Genomic DNA, 19,490 nt, shown 5'->3' on the forward strand with positions numbered 1-19,490 from the left:
GTTACTAATAAAGAGGAGGGAATGGCATTTTCATGCAGGCAGACATGCTATCTATATATGTATGTGATATCGGGAAGCAAGGAAGACAGACAGCGTCATCCTTATAGTAAGCATCCAGGAAAACAAGGTTCACAGACAGGGCCTTGGAATCTATGCTTCTTCCCAAAAAGAAGAATCAGTTTTCCATTTGAATCTGCCATCAGGACACTTATTATCCCACTAAGAATAATTGCCTTAGTCACAATGAGGCACATAACACAAAGGAACAAGGGAAACAGCAACCAGTCTCAGGTTTCAAGATCAAATCAAAGCAGTGTGGTGAATAGGGCAGGGATTTCTGCCTGTTTTGTTCATTGATATGTCCTAAGTGCTTATAATGGTGCCTGAACATAGTAAGTGATCAATAAATATTTACTAGATGAACGCATGGTGAACAAATAAGCAATGATTCAACATTATTCACACTGAAGGATGAACTATTTCTTGGAACATGTAAGCACTGGACATTTTGCAAAATTTTTCAAAGTGTGGTAAGTAGCCTCCTTTGTTTGCTATTCAGCTACCAAATATTTCATCTAAAAATATATTTAAAGCAAGGACATAGTATAGTTCATGTCTTTGAAAAAAAAATAATAAATAAGTATTCTGGATCTACTATGTGCAAATCATTGTAACCTGTAAGGGTATGAGCTCTGATATAAGAAGCGAATCACAGGTATGAGACAAAAGAGAAATGACATACACAAAAGATGATGAGCAGATTTTGGATACCACAAAGAAAAAAAAATGACCCTTGTTTTAACCATCTGGGCCTTGGTAGGTAGGAACCAGAATCTCATTTCAAAAACCTACTCTTCCAGTTTTAATATTTTTTCTACTTGGTTAGATTGTATCAGTGAGGATTTGGTCAAGAAAACAGAAAATCACTCTAGGTATTTCAAGAAGGAAGGGATTTAACACAGAGAATTAGAGCCCTTACACAAAACCACTGTCAGGACCAGAAGAAAAGTCAGAGAAGCTCTTCATAGTTTTCAGGACATCAGGAAATTCAGAGATCAGAAGAAACCTCTGCTAATGATCTCAACTTCCTGCAGCCCTAAAGTGGGTGATTTCCAGAAGAATACCTAAAAACTTTGGGCAAAGTCTCATGTCTGCTCTTTGCTGAGTTTGTTTATCTGCTTGCCCACAACTGCTGAGTCAATGATGGCTTCTCCTCTTTTGCCTTCGGTTCTACTCCAAATCTCAAGGAGTGCCCTCCGTACATGGAACTTGAATTAGAAATCTGGTGACAAAGCAGTTTGGAAAATATAATTCCCAGGCTTCCAGATCCTACAAGATAAGGGGGAAAATAGATGGGAGTAGGACTGTTGCTAACATTCCAACAAAACTCCAGCACAAAGATTGAGGTTAAGTCTATCGTCAAATGTAAATGGTTTTCATCCATCAAATGGACTCAGTCACTCTCCTATGGAAGTTTTGTTGTTGCTGTCTTCCTAAAACTCTCATATTTGGCCAGGCATGGCAGTTTATGCCTGTAATCCCAGCATTTTGGGAGGCCCAGGCAGGTGGATCACCTGATGTCAGGAGTTCAAGACCAGCTTGGCCAAGATGGTGAAACCCCATCTGTACTAAAAATACAAAAATTAGCCGGGTATGGTGATGGGTGCCTATAATCCCAGCTACTCGGGAGGCTGAGGCAGTAGAATTGCTTGAACCTGGGAGGCGAAGGTTGCAGTGAGCCAAGATCGCACCATTGCACTCCAGCCTGGGCAACAAGAGTGAAACTCCATCTCAAAAATAAATAAATGAATACCTTCATATTCAAGAACCCCTCTAGTATCATCACAGAAGATATATGCACTGAGTGGAACCTACTGATTACTATTTTGTTGTCCAGAATGGACAAAACTTGTAAGCAGTTTGTAGACTTCTTGGGGAAATGTATTTCAGTTAACCTTTATTTCCACTAGAGTGTGTTGCCTGATGCTCTGGGAGGACATGACAACCTGGGGAGGAAAGAGTGGATATTTTCAGGGAAGGTATGCAGGGGTGGATTAAAATGTAGTAGGTTCTCTGAGCAGAACAAACAGCAGTGGGCCATCAGGGCAATGGAAACAGCATGTGATAAGCCTCCACTAGAATTTAACAGAACAGGGAACATGAGTCTCTCTCAACTCCTTTGCATGTTTTCTTGTATCCACTCAATAGACCTTCACTTTAAGTTCTCTTTTTAGTTAGTGAGATCTGTTGGGGAAAAATGGCATACTCCAGAAGTAGGACTAAGGAGAAGAGAGAGAGTAGAACAATATACTGGGGTCATATTCCTCTCATTTAAAACAACACAAAACAAAAGGATAGTTTTCATCAGCCCTCCCAACGTGAGGCTCCCAGTTGAGTCCACCTGGCAGTGCAAGGAAGTGTAAGCATAAGCCACCTCACCTCCCTACACGCCCTGGCCACTCCCTTGCCCTCGGTTCCTCTCTCCACAAGGGAGATTCCCTGGCCACCCAGGCTGTGAGCAGTGTTCTGCTCTGGAGGGAATGCCTCTGGGAACAGGATTATGGCCCTGTAACCCTGCCCTCCCTCTTCTCACTGATTTCCTTGGGCTAGGGAGTGCTGAAAACCAAGAACAAGTATCAGGTTCTTATTTTGATCTCTAAACTAAGAAAAATACTCTTTTATCTTTTTCTCTCCAATTCTTAGGGAGTCTTTATTCTGTAAGTACAAGGGAAATTCAGACTCCAAAAAGCCACCTAGGAAGATGACCCAGGGCCAGCCCAAGAATCCACACCCTCTTCTCTCCAGCACACAGAGCAGTAACTGTACCAGAGGGCTTAGCCAAAAGCAACATGTGGTTGTGCAAGGAGAGAAAGAGTGAGAAAATGCATTAAGATTTTTCAGATTCTGCTTCTTCACTGAGTTCCCTTACTAAAGGGAGTGAAGACAAGTACTTGAAGAGCAAAAATACATTTAGAACTAGTCAAAGCACTAGAATCCTGTTTTATAGGGCAAGGATGTAGAAAGGACAGAGAAAGAGAAAGAGAGAGAGAAAGAGTGAATGAGAGACAGAGAGAAAGGAGAAAGATAACTTTAATTTTTTTCAAGCAAAACTAAAATCTTGGCCAGGTGCCGTGGGTCACACCTGTAATCTCAGCACTTTGGGAGGCCGAGGCTGGTGGATCACTTGAGGCCAGGAGTCCGAGACCACCTGGCCAACATGGTGAAACCCCGTCTCTACTAAAAATACAAAAAAAAAAAAATAGCCAGGCATGGTGGTGGGTGCCTGTAATCCCAGTTACTTCAGAGGCTGAAGCAGGAGAACTGCTTGAGGCCAGGAGGCGGAGGCTGCAGTGAGCTGAGATCATGCCACTGCACTTTAGCTTGGGTAACAGAGCGAGACTCTGTCAAAAACAAAAAACAAAAAGAACTAAAATATCTAGTATGAGGAATGAGGAAGACTACATTAGTTGCATACACTTCCATACACATTAGCAGCACATAGAAAAGACTGAAAATAAGTTGATAATATTTTTCTTTTCAGTGTGTTCATATTCCCAACCTGAGGGGTGGGGTGCTTCAGTTTATGTTTTTCCCCACTATATAAAATGTGGAATGTAATTAAGGAGGAATCATTACTGGACTAGTCCTCCCCTTATATTAATTCTCTATAATAATGAATAATCACTTATAAAAGGAAAGGGATTAAAATTAAAAGGCTAAAACTACAGGTTGAGCAAACATAGCCACAATTACGTCATTGCAAGAATAACTTTCCATGAAGCTAATAGATGCTACATGGCAAAATATATTATTACAAACCCAACTGTCCCCAAATTGGAAAAAAAATAAATGTATGAGGCCTAAAAACTGCTGGATTATTTTGAGTAAGAATTAGACTCAAAATGAGAAATGCAAATGAAAAATACTACTTCTATATCTCTTTAATTGACTGGTACTCTCTGCCATCAGATTTACTATCCCATCAGCCTACATGAAATTATAAAACCTAGAAAAATGGCAAAGCTAGAGAAAAATTCCAGCAGATGTATTTTAGAAACCTGATTTTTTAAAGCTCCTCTCTGAAATAAATCTCTAAATGTCACTACTTTCAGAATGCATCAAACTAGAGAATTTCAAAATAGCTTTTTTTTTTTTTTTTTTTTTTTGAGAATTGCCCAGGACAATGTTATACAAGTGTCTTTGATAAAGCCTATCCTAACACACCAGAAGCATTTCTGAATGTTGAATCATCACCATCGAAACAAAATCGTACATTCAGAAAAGTAGGTTTTTCTCCTGCGCTTTTTCCTTCCTTTTTGTGGGGGTGCACAGGAGCTAGGGTCTCTATCCTTCTATCACCCTGCAGCGCGCTGCAGCCTTGGCCTCCTGGGCTCAAGCAATTCTCCTGCCTCAAAGTGCTGGGCTTACAGGTGCAAGTCACTGCACCAGTCTTCCTTTCATTGTTGATGAAAATTTCAAGATGATTTTCAGCTTCGGTTTTTCTACATCGTGTTTTCCTTCAGGGACTCTATTGAAGTTTTATAGGGGAAAAGTCATCATTGTCCAGGACAGTCTCCAACATTGTGCAAATTTAATATTCCTGGTCCTTGTTCACTAAATCAAGTAACATCTCCCAAATGCCTACCAGGAGAGTGGAATTCATGGAGTTGAATTCACTATACCGCAAATGCATGTTTCTATATGGACAACTGCTGTTTATCATAGCCCTAAAGGCAATTTACACTTCTTGTGGCTGGGACACCACAGTTTTTAATCATAATGCAGATTTTCTCTAAGCGTGTATACATGTCTGTTCAAGGCATGGTTCCTTCTGAACAGATCCATTCTTACTATTCAACATGACCGTGGCTATTTAATGTTTTCTTTTTTTTAATTGCATGCGTTTAAAGTTTATAATTATTTATGTTTTCTTATCTTATTTGAAGACATGAACAAATATGGAAGTAGAATTTATTTATTTAATTTTTTAAAGAGACGGGGTCTCTCTGGAGCTCAGTGATACAATCACGACGGCTCACTATACCTTGAACTCCTGGCCTCAAGCCATCCTCATGCTTCAACCTCCCCAGTAGCTAGGACACACGCCACCACACTCAGCTAATTTTTTTTCTTTTTGGAGAGATGGGTTCTTGCTATGTTGCCCAGGCTGGTCTTGATCTCCTGGCCTCAAGTGATCCTTCCGCCTCAGCCTCCCAAAGCACTGGGATTTCAGGCATAAGCCACAACACCAAGCCTGGAGGTAGAGTTTAATGTGTTTGTTTCACCTAGGAGTTCAGTCCCAGGTTGTATCAACCCAGCCCTGTTCATATTCTAGCACTCTCTCATCTGAAATACAAATGAAAGTGTTTCCCAGATGTTGCTATTGTACCAATTATATCTTCAAGAAAAGAACTATCCGTTCTAGTGGGAGAAACTATTTTTATTCATTGAGATCTTTTCCCAGCAATATATGTGGTGTGTCCATTCATTGGGTTGACTTCAGAAAGCCTAGAAGAGGACTTCTTAGGCTCAGATATATTTTCCAGAAGGAAAGCTAAATAGCCACCCACTAGATGACCGGGAGAAACTACAGATTAGGAAGAAAGTAAGCCCCTCTGATGTCACTTAGACCTCATCTCATTGATCCTGCTAAGGCCTTCACAAGCTATGTTTTAAACATTTGTGTCTCTTTTGATGATGATACTGTCACTTCTCAGATATTACTCCTTAAGAATCTTCCATTATTCCAATTACTCAGCATAAAGACAGAAAATAAGCAAATGCTTAATTCCCTATGATGTTTGGAGAGAGAAAAAAAAACTTTTCTTTCTATGCACAGGTTATGATCTTGGCATAGCAATAAAACACATTTGAATAACACTGCAAAAAATGAAAAAAATTACCTTCAATTCCACTTAGCTCCAAAAACTATTTTCTATTTGTTCCTATACTTTCCTGATCGTATCGAAATTGCAATCATAATTTACAATATACTTTTAAAAAACACCATATCGCAAACATTTTCTGTCTTCTTACCTTGCTTACAGTTATTATATTTGATCGTTGAATTGCAGTCCCTCTTTTTGATACAATATAATTTACTGAATTATTCTCTTATTTTTAAATATTTAATTTTTTTCTCTCAGGCTTTTTTTGGTATTACTGATAAAAACATCTGTCCTACATCTGTGAAAATATTTCCTTAGGAAAAATTCTCTGGAGTACTATTACTTGGTCAAAGCAATATTACAAAGCAGTATTACAAAGGTCATCTTTGTAGCCTTTACTAAATGTTATCCTATCCTTCAAAAGGTGGCTATGCCAACTTGAAATGCTCCTTGCTATATATCCATATCCAAACTTTACCTTCACCTCGGGTAACATAAAATAGTAACTCTAAATTGCATTTCTTTGGTTACTAACAAGCACACCCTTCCTTTGGTTAAGCTATGCTCTAATTCCCTCATCTCTCTTTTGCAATTCTTTTGCAAAGCTGAGCACGTAACAATTCATGGCTTATTGTCGCCTCCATCTAGAGTTAAGCCAAAGTGAAGAATACTCAAGGAAAACATAGAAAAGATCATTTACTGTTTATTTGGATGAACATTTTCCTGACTTCCTCCTATGCTGTAAAGAAAAGAAAAGCTCAAATATTTTGTGAAAAGCCTGCATAATAAGTTAATATTCCTTTGGCCACACAAAATAGAAATTTACTCTAGTTAACCACAAGAGGAAAAAGAATTTACAGAAAGTATATTGGTAAGTCTAATAGAATATAAAGAAAAAGGTCTGGGTCATATGGCCTGCCACTTAAGATGTATTTTACTGCCAATAACAAAAATTCTGACTAACAATGGCTTTAAGAATAAAGGTATTTATCTGGCAAAATAACATTCTAGATATTTTGAGTCTGGTTTTGCCACTAAACAATGTAATCAAGGAGCCAGACTTTTTCCATGCTTTCATTTAACCAGACTCAATGTGTCAGTCATTCTTATGGGTGGTTGCCTCATAGCCACAAGATGGTTGCCTTAACACCAGCATGCCATTCAAAACCAGGAAGCAGGAAGCAGGGGTGGTGGCTAGGGCAGACAGAAAGTTCTCATTATTTCTCTTTTATTTTTCAAGGATCGATAAGCATTTTCCAGAGAGCCCTCAGCAGACTTCCCATCATGTTTCTTTAGATAGAACTGGATTCATAGTTATTACTAGATACTTTATAATTATCATTAGATAGAACTGGGCTATGGCTTTATGATGATCCCTAGACTAGAAGTTGGGCCCATTTTCCATGAAATCAAGGAATCTTCAGCTGATACCAGAGGGAAATTGTGGTGTCTGGTAGTGAATAAGAATGGAACTGAGTCTCTTGGTAGGTAACCATCGTGTGTGCCACAGGTGCAAACCAGGGAGTTTGTGGAGCTTTCTTTCTTACACTATGGGTTTTCATCAGCAAGAAACTCAAATCTCTTTTTTTTCTTAGGTCAAAACTCCAGATTTCTAAGAGAAGAGTCTTATGGCTCTGCTTGGCCTATCAGAGAGAATCACAAAGTGGAGGCCTGGCTTCTGGTGCCTCTTCTGCACTCCAGCCTGGGTGACACAGCGAGACTCCATCTCAAAAAAGAAAGAAAGAGAGAAAGAGAGCAAAAGAGAGAAAGAGAGGAAGGAAGGAAGGAAGGAAGGAAGGAAGGAAGGAAGGAAGGAAGGAAGGAAGGAAGGAAGGAAGGAAGGAAGGAAGGAAGGAAGGAAAGATTAGCACAGTTCTTTGTGTGTTTTGCTTATAGTCTAGAATGGATAAGAGATACCAGTAAATAAGCAACCACAACATGCCCTGCATCCTTGATAGGAGTCCATGTGTTCAGTGAGGGTTTGTGTCAGTGGCATGCCTGCACTGAGTGCCTCAAAAGCAGTATTCCACAGCTAACATGAAATATGATATGTTTGTAGGGTAGCACTCTCTTTGAGGGTAAATATGAATTCCTGGGAAGCTGAAGAAGTTAAGACGTCAGTTAAGACGTCACAGCTGGGAAATGGGACAGCATCAGCCCTCAAAAAAATAGGAATTGTCTTGAGCCAGAAATAAACACTATGGACATCCCTTACATCTAAGCTAAATGAAGTATCATCAAAATATATTTATTGATGATATAGTTTGGATCTGTGTCCCCACCCAAATCTCATGTTCAATTGTAATCCCCAATGTTGGAGGTGGGGCCTGGTGAGGGGTGATCAGATCTTGGGGGCAGTTTCTCATGAATGGTTTAACACCATCCCTCTGGGTGCTGTTATGATAGTATGTGAGCTCTTGTGAGATGTGGTTATTTAAAAGTGTGTAGCACCTCTCCCCTCCCCCTGCTTTCTCCTGCTCCTGCCATGTAAGATGTGTCTGCTTCCCCTTCGCCTTCCACCAGTTTCCTGAGGCCTCCCCAGAAGCTGAGCAGATGCATCATGCTTCTAGTACAGTCTGCAGTCAATTAAACCTCTTTTCTTTATAAATTACCCAGTCTCAGGTATTTCTTTATAACAATGCAAGAATGTACTAATACAATTTAATTTCCTTAATTAAATTTCCAATTTAACTTGTATAAAGAATTGTACCAAATCCTGTGGAGACACAATGTATAAGCCTTGGTCCTTGCCCCAAAAGAGACTGCAATCTATTTGAGGAGATTCCTGGTGTAACAATACCACAGGAGCAGATGAATCCTGATTGTAAGGTACGAACAATAAATGTTTTTCCCCTAGTAAGCTTTGTTGACAGCAACAGGACAGAAACTATGTCTGGTGGAGGAAAGGCCTGGAATTGTTTAATCCACTCAACCAGCCCTCATGTAACCAGCCATGCCACAGCTCTTTCTCAGTCACCCAATACCCTAAGGTCATGGTCTCTTCTGATGTAGGCCATTTTGGTGGTGTGGACCAACAATATGGGCTTACACGTTGCCTCAAGAAATTCTGTTCCCATCAAGCAGCCTCCATCTTCCTCGCCTTCTCTTGCCTTTTAATTAGACATTCAATTTAACTGTTTTACTCCCACCCCATGCTCTCATTTTCAGAGTGGCTAATAAAAACTTGATTATTAGGAGCAAAGGTTTTTAAAACTTCTGTTATAGCCACAAAACAAGAACACAGTATAAGATAGAGGATTCTGCTACTGGTCTGCTGTGAGATAAGTAGCAAGGTACTTTCTATGCTGAAAAATTACTTAAGGAAAAAAGAGTATGATTAGTCTCTTTCCCACCTTTGCAACCAGGTTTGTGATAAAGATTAGTGAAATGGTCCCCAAAAAACTTGGTAATATTTTACAAAATATTTTATGGTAATGCACAGTCCTATTACAAAAATATAACAGAGTTTAAATTGATTTGTTATATATTCTCTCTTCTTTAGAGAGCTAATAGCCTTTCAGCTAGAAAATCCAATTACTGAAATCTATATAATTTCTCTCGGTCATTGGAGAATTCAATAACACTATAAATCTAATTTTTTAAAAAGTGTTCACACCGTAAATGAATTACAGTCAGCAGGACTAAGATCTAATTGGAAATGCTGCTACCATCCGAGATTACTTATGAGCCAAAACAAATTGCTTCAACCAAACCAGACTCCCAAAAGCCTTGGAGCAGTATTTGCATTGATAATTTGGTTAATATTTTTATTTCCAACTTAAGCACCCAGATACGGATCCATTATTATCACATAGAAGTTCTTGTTTATAAATCATTAAAGGCCATTCAGGACTTTCCACAGGAAGCAGACCCTTAGTAACAGGAAGAAGTTGTAAAACTTTCTAGTTTTTGGAAAAAATAATAGAAGTCAAAAAAAGGGGAATGCACTGTAAAGAATTTCCCATATACTAGACTATATTATTCCACAGGCAGCTGAAAACCTCCTTCTTTGTAAAGTTTTCCTTGATCCCATAAGCGAGCGATTAAATTCTCTGTGTTGGAGACTACCAAGGCTAAAATTTTTACTCTCTTTCTAGTATTTGTTTGAATGACTTACATTATTGATAGTTATTTATCCATTAATCTTCCTCATCAAAGTTATAAGTTATTTGAGAAACAACAAGTTCTTTCACATTTTTTACTCCTTCCTACCCCCACCAGTGTCTCCTACTGTGTGTCAGGTATTGTGGTAGGGGCTGGAGAGAAGATGGATAGGAAAATCAGCACAGTTCTGGCTGGGCGTGGTGGCTTGTGCCTGTAATCCCAGCACTTTGGGAGGCCGGAGCGGGTGGATCACAAGGTCAGATCATGATCATCTTGGCTAACACGGTGAAACCCCGTCTCTGTTAAAAATGCAAGAAATTAGCCAGGCGTGGTGGCACACGCCTCTAGTCCCAGCTACTCAGGGGGCTGAGGCAGGAGAATTGCATGAACCTGAGAGGTGGAGGTTGCAGTGAGCCGAGATCGCATCACTGCACTCCAGCCTGGGCAACAGAGCGAGACTCCATCTCAAAAAAAGAAGAAAGGAAGAAAGAAAGGAAAGAAAAAAAGAAAGAAAGGAAGAAAAAGAAAAGAAGACAAAAGAGGGAGGGAGGGAGAGAAGGAAGGAAGGAAAGGAGGGAGGGAGGGAGGGAAAGAAAAATTAGCACAGTTCTTTGTATGTTTTGCTTACAGTCTAAAATGGATAAGAGATATGAGTAAATAAGCAACAACAACATGCCCTTCATCCTTGATAGAAGTCCATGTGTTCAGTGAGGGTTTGTGTCAGTGGCATGCCTGCACTGAGTGCCTCAAAGGCAGTATTCCACAGCTAACATGAAATGTGGTATGTTTGTAGGGTAGCATTCTCTTTGAGGGTAAATATGAATTCCTGGGAAGCTGAAGAAGTTAAGATGTCAATTACTAGTCTTTGATAAGAATCGTGAGCTTCACATGCAGGCTGTAGAGGCATTAAACTGAAAAGGGTCCCCAAAGGCATCTTGAGGATTTGGAGCAGGCAGCAGGAAACTCTGGTTTCCTTCAACTCCCCAGATATCCTGACTAATGCTTTTAATGAATGTCTTTCTACATATTCCTAAAGTTAATTACTTACCCTAACATGTATGTGAGCTTCATCATTTCTGAGGAGTTCAGTGAACTCCTGTGGATGTGCCTTGCATGAAAGGAAATCCGGGAAACTATGAAAACACAAAGCCAGAGCACACAACCTAGTTTCAACACCCATTCAATTCAATTGTAAATAAAAATGTATCTGAATTTGAAAAAAGGGGGATTCAGATACACAAAGAAAATGAAAATGTAAATAACAATTGATTCATTCATTCAGCTGATAGTTATTGATGACTCTTTACATGTATCATTTTACAGTTATGATATCTGTAGCTATTTTTTAGTTTGGGGATTGTTAAATCTGGTAAATACTGAGACTGCTGTTGCTTCCTAGAAACTTTACCTGTACCGTGGATAAGCTGTAGATGAAGGTGAAGTAGGAGAAGATAGAAAGGCTAATTCTCAGGTTTAATCAGCCTGTGGTCTTCTCGCATATTGTAAACAGAAAGAATACTCTTCCAGTTGTACAAACCAGTGCAAGGGCCAGAAAGGTTGTTAAGAAAAGTAATGTTCCAGCACTTTGGGAGGCTGAGATGGGCGGATCACGAGGTCAGAAGATCGAGACCACCCTGGCTAAAACGGTGAAACCCTGTCTCTACTAAAAAATACCAAAAACGAGCCGGGCGAGGTGGCGGGTGCCTGTAGTCCCAGCTACTCGGGAGGCTGAGGCAGGACAATGGCGTAAACCCAGGAGGCGGAGCTCGCAGTGAACTGAGATCCGGCCACTGCACTCCAGCCTGGGCGACAGAGCCAGACTCCGTCTCAAAAAAAAAAAAAAAAAGAAAAGAAAAGTAATGTTTTGAGACAAATGTACTAGAAATCTTCAAGGAATAAACTGACAAGACGTAAATTATCAAATTCTAAGCCAGGCCGGGCATAGTGGCTCATGGCTATAATCCCAGCACTTTGGGAGGCCGAGGCACACAGATCACTTGAGCTCAGGAGTTTGAGATCAGCCTGGGAAACATGGCAAAATCCCATCTCCACAAAATACAAAAATTAGCCAGGCATGGTGGTAGGCGCCTGTAATCCCAGCTACTCAGGAGACTGAGGCAGGAGAAATGCTTGAACCCGGGAGGCAGAGGTTGCAGTGAGCTGATCACACCACTATACTCCAGCCGGGGCAACAGGACAAGACTCCATCTCAAAAAAAAAAAAAAAATCGTAAGCCAATGTGAAGTAACTCTTACATTATTTCAACTAACATATGCCTACTGCTTCAAAGCAGCTTTCAGTCCTCATCTCCCAGCCCAACTTCTCAAAGGGATACAACAGAGGACATAAACACATACAGAGATTTCCAACCTGGATAAGATGGCATGCTGTCATTTTTTTCTTCTCAACTATAAACTCTAGGAAAGACATGAGAGACAACCAAAGGACAACTCTGAAACGTGGTTGGAAGGCAAGCTGGTCTGGGACCCCAGGGGAAAGGAACAACATGGTGGCAGGGCATCTGTTATCTCTGCTACACAACACAAGGCCATCCAGGCCTATCATTTCCAAACGCCCTGCCTAGCAGTGGAAGGCAGCACCGTAGGCCCATTCGTCTCCTTTAACAGCATTAGGCAAACCCAACTCCACAAAGAAGACCATCAATTGGAAGCCATGTGGCTTGGGGAGGCACTTTCCTTCCCTGTAGGACCTGGCTTTTCTGCTAAGAAAGACTGAGGTAAGTGGCAGAAACAGAAAGACAGACCTAGTGACAGCAAACAACCCAATTCAGGAGGCCTCTTTATTCCCATGGGTCAAGACTCCTTTACCCAGAGACACAGAAGCAGCCAGGGGGCACTGACAGGGGCATGTACTCCATCCCTCCTCACCAAGAGTCACTCAGCATCCAGATCTGGGGACAACCCTTCCATTCCCTCAGCCAGCACCAGCAGGAAGTAATGGGAGCCTGATATCAGGGACACCTGATAAATGCAGCAGAGCAAAATAACAGTGCAAAGGCTTTAGAAAGTAAACTGCCATTGGAACCACTGCCCACAAAACTCGACCAGGACCTGCATGATAAACCTGAACAGAGTGAATTCCTGCTTAAACAAAAGACTTAAATGAGACCTGGAGTCTCCTAACATAATTGCCATAATATTCAGGACACATCACTGTCATACCCCAAAACCAAGAGAATCACAATTTGAATATGAAAAAGACAATCAACTGCTGCCAACACCAAGAAAAAATAAGAGGTAGGAATTATCTGACAAGGATTTTAAAGGATGCATAATACAAATACTTCAACCATCAATAAGAAATTCTCTTGAAACAAAAAAATTAACAGAAACTCTCAGCAAAGAACCAGAAGTTGCTTTTTAAAACAAATCAACTAGAAATTATAAAACTGAAAAATTCAGTAACAGAATAAAACTGAAAAATTCAGTAACAGAAAAATTATTTTTAAACTCAGTGGATGGGCTCAATAGTAGAGATGACAGAGGAGAGAGGCAGTGAACATAAAGCAACTCCCTGTGGGACAATAAAGAAAGATCCAACTTTCTTTCCTTTTTTTAAAGGATCTCACAATGTGGCATCTCATACTCCTGGGCTTAAGCAATCCTCCTGCCTTGGCCTCCCAAAGTGCTGGGATTATAGGCGTGATACTCCAGGACTGAAAGGTCCAACTTTCACACCACTGTAGTTGAGTAAGGATCAGCTGAAAAAGTGTCAGAAGACATAATAACTAAAAATTGTTTAAATTTTGTAAAAGACACAAGTCTACCCATAAAATACAATCTTCAAGGTATAGGGCTAGGCTGAGTTCTTAGACTTAACACCAAAACACAGCTCATAAAAGGAAAACTTGACAAATTGAACCGCATAAAACTTAAAAATTTTGCTCTGTGAAAGCCCACGTGAAGAGAATAAAAAGACAAGTTACAGAGGAGGAAGAATATTTGAAAACCACATACCTAATAAAGGCCTAGTATCTATGATATATAAAGAATTTTCAAAACTAAACAGGAGAAAAACTATCAAATATCTCACTAGGAAACGGGCAAAAGACATGAACAGGCATTTCAGAGAAGAGGATATACAGACGGTAAATAAGTACCAAAAAAAAGTGCTCAATGTCATTAGCTATTAGGGAAATGCAAATTAAAACCACAATGAGGTATCACTACATATCTCTCAGATTAGCTAAAAAATAGTGACAATACCAAATGCTGGAAAGGATACAGAGAAACTGGATCACTCACATATTATGTAAATTTAGGGAGTATTGTTAATAAGCTAATGAAGAGCCTCAGTCACAGGGGAAAAAAGAAAAACAACTGACAAGAGAAAGCAACAATTCATTTTCTACTGTTCCTGTCAGCCAGAAAAGGGGATAATAAAGTTAAGGAACTCCATCTTTCCTTAACTAAGTTGCACTGCAAGTACAAAAGCTACTTGTGTGCAGGAAATACCTTAAAACAAAAACAGACCCAAAAAAGGGTCCAGAATACAGCACTTGAATTCTGAACCTTTTAAAATCTAACACAACCTAAGACTTAGAACCGTACTCTCAGGCAGAAGGGACTGGACACATAGCCTTGGGAACAGACTCTATAGCTTGGGTCAGAAGTCAAGCTGGAAACTGATTTGGAGAATTCCTTAACCATTCCATCTCTTGTCACCTCACTGCAGGACTCCTGATTATGTATGCAACCCACGTGGAGTACAGCAGAACAGGAATAAATAGGATAAGAGGCCAATCCACACTTCTTTTTATTAATGTGCCTAATACAGAAGTATGATTAGAATAGTTTGGGTATTTGACCAACCTGGTACAGTTTGAAGAGGAAATTATAAATCCAAGGAAATGTCTTTGACTCCTCCTAAGCCAGGTGATATGGTTTGACTTTGTCCCCATCCAAATCTCATCTTGAATTGTAACTCCCACAATTCCTATGAGTCATGGTGTGTCCGGAATTACTTCCTTCCCGTGGGTTCTTGGTCTCGCTTGACTTCAGGAGTGAAGCCGCAGACCTTCACAGTGAGTGTTACAGCTCTTAAAAGTGGTGCGTCTGGAGTTGCTTCTTCCTTCTGGTGGGTTCGTGGTCTTGCTGACTTCAGGAGTGAAGCCGCAGACCTTCACAGTGAGTGCTACAGCTGATAAAGATAGTGTCGACCCAAAGAGTGATCAGCAGCAAGAGGTATTGTGAAGGGTGAAAGAACAAAGCTTCCACAGCCTGGAAAGGGAACCTAGCAGGTTATTGCTGCTGGCCCCTGAGGCCAACTTTTAGTCCCGTATTTGGCCCCACCCACATCCTGCTGATTGGTCCATTTTACAGAGTGCTGATTGGTCCATTTTACAGAGTGCAGATTGGTCTGTTTTTACAGAGTGCTGATTGGTGTGTTTATAAACCTTTAGCTAGACACTGAGCACTGATAGACACAGAGCACTGATTGGTGCATTTACAATCCTTTAGCTAGACAGAAAAGTTCTCCAGGTCCCCACCCAACCCAGAAGCCTTGTTGGCTTCACCTCTCAATGGGAGGCAACTGATGGAAGGTAATTGAATCATGAGGGTAGGTCTTTCCTGTGCTGTTCTCCTGATAGTGAGTCTCAGGAGATCTGATGGTTTTAAAAACAGGAGTTTTCCTGCTCAAGCTCTCTTCTTTTGTCTGCTGCCATGTCAGACATGCCTTTCACCTTCCACCATGATTGTGAGGCCTTCCCAGCCACATGGAACTGTAAGTCCAATAAACCTCTTTCCTTTGTAAATTGCCCAGTTTCAGGTATGTCTTTATCAGCAGCATGAAAACAGACTAATGCAGTAAACTGGTACTGGGAGTGGGGCATTGCTGAAAAGATACCCAATCATTTAGAAGCAACTTTGGAACTGGGTAACAGGTAGGAGGTTGTAACAGTTTGAAGGGCTCAGAAGAAGACAGGAAAATGTGGGAAAGTTTGGAACTTCCTAAAGACTTGTTGAATGGCTTTGCCCAAAATTCTGATAGTGATATGAACAGTAAGGTCCAAACTGAGGTGGTCTCAAATGGAAATGAGGAACTTGTTGAGAACTGGAGCAAAGGTGGCTCTTGTTATGTTTTAGCAAGGAGCCTAGCAGCATTTTGCCCCTGCACTAGAGATTTATGGAACTTTGAAATCGAGAGAGATAATTTAGGGTATCTTGTGGATGAAATTTTTAAGCAACAAAGCATTCAAGAGTGACTTGGCTTCTGTCAAAGGCATTCAGTTTTGTAAGGGAAGCAAGGCATAAAAGTTTGGAAAATTTGCAGCCTGACAATGCAATAGAAAAGAAAATTCCATTTTCTGGGAAGAAATTCAAGCCAACTGAAGAAATTTGCATAAGTTTAGTCCCCAAGACAATGGGGAAAATGTCTCCAGGGCATGTCAGAGGTCTTTGCAGCAGCCTCTCCAATCACAGACCCAGAGGCCTAGGGAAAAATAGTTTTGTGAGACAGGTCCAGAGTCTCCATGCTGTGTGCAGCCTAGGGATTTGGTATCCTGTGTCCCAACTGCTCCAGCCATGGCTGAAAGGGGCCAACATAGAGCTCAGGCCGTGGCTTCAGAGGGTGCAAGCCCCAGTCCTTGGCAGCTTCCACTTGGTGTTGAGCCTGTGAGTGCACAGAAGTCAAGAACTGAGGTTTCAGAACCTGCGCCCGAATTTCAGAAGATGTATGGAAATGCCTGGATGTCCAGGCAGAAGTTTGCTGCAGGGGTTGGGCCCTCGTGGAGAACCTCTACTAGGGCAATGGGGAAGAGAAATGTGGTTGGAACCCCCACACAGAGTCCTACTGGGGCACCACCTAGTGGAGCTGTGAGAAGAAGGCCATCACCAGAATGGTAGATACACTGACAGTTTGCACCATAAGCCTGGAAAAGCCACAGATACTCAATGCCAGCCTGTGAAAGCAGCCAAGAGGGAGGCTGTACCCTGCAAAACCACAGGGGTGGAGCTGACCAAGACCATGGAAACCTACCTCTTATATCAGCATGACCTGGATGTGAGGCATGCAGTCAAAGATCATTTTGGAGCTTTAAGATATGACTGCCCCGCTGGATTTCAGACTTGCATGGGACTTGTAGCCTCCTTGTTTTGCCCAATTTCTCCTATTTGGGACAGCTGTATTTACCCAATGCCTGTACCCACATTGTATCTAGGAAGTAACTAACTTGCTTTTGATTTTACAGGCTCATAGGCGGAAGGGACTTGCCTTGTCTCAGATGAGGCATTGGACTATGGGCTTTTGAGTTAATGCTAAAATAAGTTAAGATTTGGGGGGACTATTGGGAAAGCATGATTGGTTTTGAAATGTGATGACATGAGATTTGAGAGAGGCCAGGGGCAGAATTATATGGTTTGGCCTTGTCCCCACCCAAATCTCATCTCAAATTGTAACTCCCACAATTGGTCAGGGTTATCTGAAACTCCTGACCTCAAGTTTCATGGGAGGAACCTGGTGGGAGATGACTGAATTATGGGAGTAGGTCTTTCCTGCGCTGTTCTCATGATAGTGAGTCTCAGGAGATCTGGTGGTTTTAAAAAAGGGAGTTTCCCTGTACAAGCGCCCTTCTCTTGTCTGCCACCATGTGAGATGTGCCTTTCACCTTTCACCATGATTGTGAGGCCTCCCTGGCCATATGGAACTCTTTTTTTTGTTTTTTTTTTTTTTGTTTTTTTTTTTGAGATGGAGTCTTGCTCTGTCATCCAGGCTGGAGTGTAGTGGCCGGATCTCAGCTCACTGCAAGCTCCGCCTCCCGGGTTTATGCCATTCTCCTGCCTCAGCCTCCAGAGTAGCTGCGACTACAGGCACCTGCCACCTTGCCCAGCTAGTTTTTTGTATTTTTAGTAGAGACGGGGTTTCACTGTATTAGCCAGGATGGTCTTGATCTCCTGACCTCGTGATCTGCCCGTCTCGGCCTCCCAAAGTGCTGGGATTACAGGCGTGAGCCACCGCGCCCGGCCCATGTGGAACTCTTAAGTCCAATAAACCTCTTTTTTTTGTAAATTGCCCAGTTTCAGGTATGTCTTTATCAGCAGCGTGAAAACTGACTAATGCACCAGGCCATCTATAACAGAGGTTATGGTTAGATTGTGATATCGTGGCCTTTAAGATGAGGCCATTCACAGGGGTAGTTCACTGGGATGAAGATGTTACCATATTATTCCATTCAACTATGTCCCTAAAAACTGTCCTCAAAACAAAATAGAGCTCTTCATTTGGGGAAAAAGAAATCTCAGCATAAAGGTTAACTGGGATTTCTAAATGCTAAGTTTAAATTGTAAAATTTGCATAACATTTAAGGAAATATGAGCCATTAAGTTCTTGTCGTGGCCAGGCACAGTGGCTCACACCTATAATCCGAGAAATTTGGGAGGCCAGGGTGGGAGGATCACTTGAGCCTAGGAGTTCAAGACCAGCCTGGGCAACATAGCAAGACACTGTTTATATTAAAATAATAATAATAATAATATTGCCTCCATTTCTTTCCCTGTTAATAATGAATGCTTGGTTGAAATCTAATCAACTTCTTTTCCAGGCTTGTTTCTCCTCGGCCCATCCTGAATCTTCTTTCAGTATTAGGTCCTCCCTTAGATTTTTGTGCCAGATTGGTGTCAAAAGCCAGAGCACTGCTCTCCTTCCTTTACCCTGTGATGGAGGTGGCTCCACCTGAGAAGGTGGTTGGCCCACCAGACATTCCTTTTCAAACAATTGCTTTACTCTTTTCTTTTCTGGGGCTCTTGCCTTTGGCCAGAGAGAAAAAAGAAGAGACTACTTGGTAGCACAGGAACATGTGTCCCAGACATTTTTTCTGCCATTTCCTCTTGAGCCCCAGTCTCCCTGACAGTCACCCTATTAACCTTTCCTGTCTCACTGTGTTCCAGTTGGAGAACAGTCCACCACTGGCCCCCTTCCCTTCTTTCTGACTTTTAAAACTTTGCTTTTAAAAAGTGAAGACATTCTTATGATACCACAGGTCAAAAGTAGTTTTTCATTTTGTTTTGAAGTTCTTTTGAAAACTAACAATTGGTTTAGGTTGCCTTAACAAAACTATTGCATCAAACATTAAAAACTATCTTTAAAAAAGCACATATCTTTTAATTAGGAAGGCTATTGGTTTAATGTAGAAATACAAAATTTGTAAGAATCTCTTAATATTTCCTTTAATTTTAATTGCTGAATATTAATTTCTATTTTCTTTAAGAGATTAGCCTTTTATATTTATCTTTTTAAACTCTCTGGAAATAAGTTTGATATAACTATATGATTTATTTTGATATGACAAAGGTAAGAAACCTGTTAGATTTTTAGTTATAAAAGCAATGTACTCACATTACAAAATATAAAATATATAAAAATTTGCAAACTAAAAAAACAGGGTCCTCCTTTCCTTTGTCTCCCAAAACCCACAGCTGGAAAAAAAAAAATTTTAAGTTTCTTAAGAAGACTTAATCTTGGCCAGGTGTGGTAGCTTAT

The sequence above is a fragment of the Theropithecus gelada genome, chromosome 5, assembly GCF_003255815.1.
Source record: "Theropithecus gelada isolate Dixy chromosome 5, Tgel_1.0, whole genome shotgun sequence".
Lineage (NCBI taxonomy): Eukaryota > Metazoa > Chordata > Mammalia > Primates > Cercopithecidae > Theropithecus > Theropithecus gelada.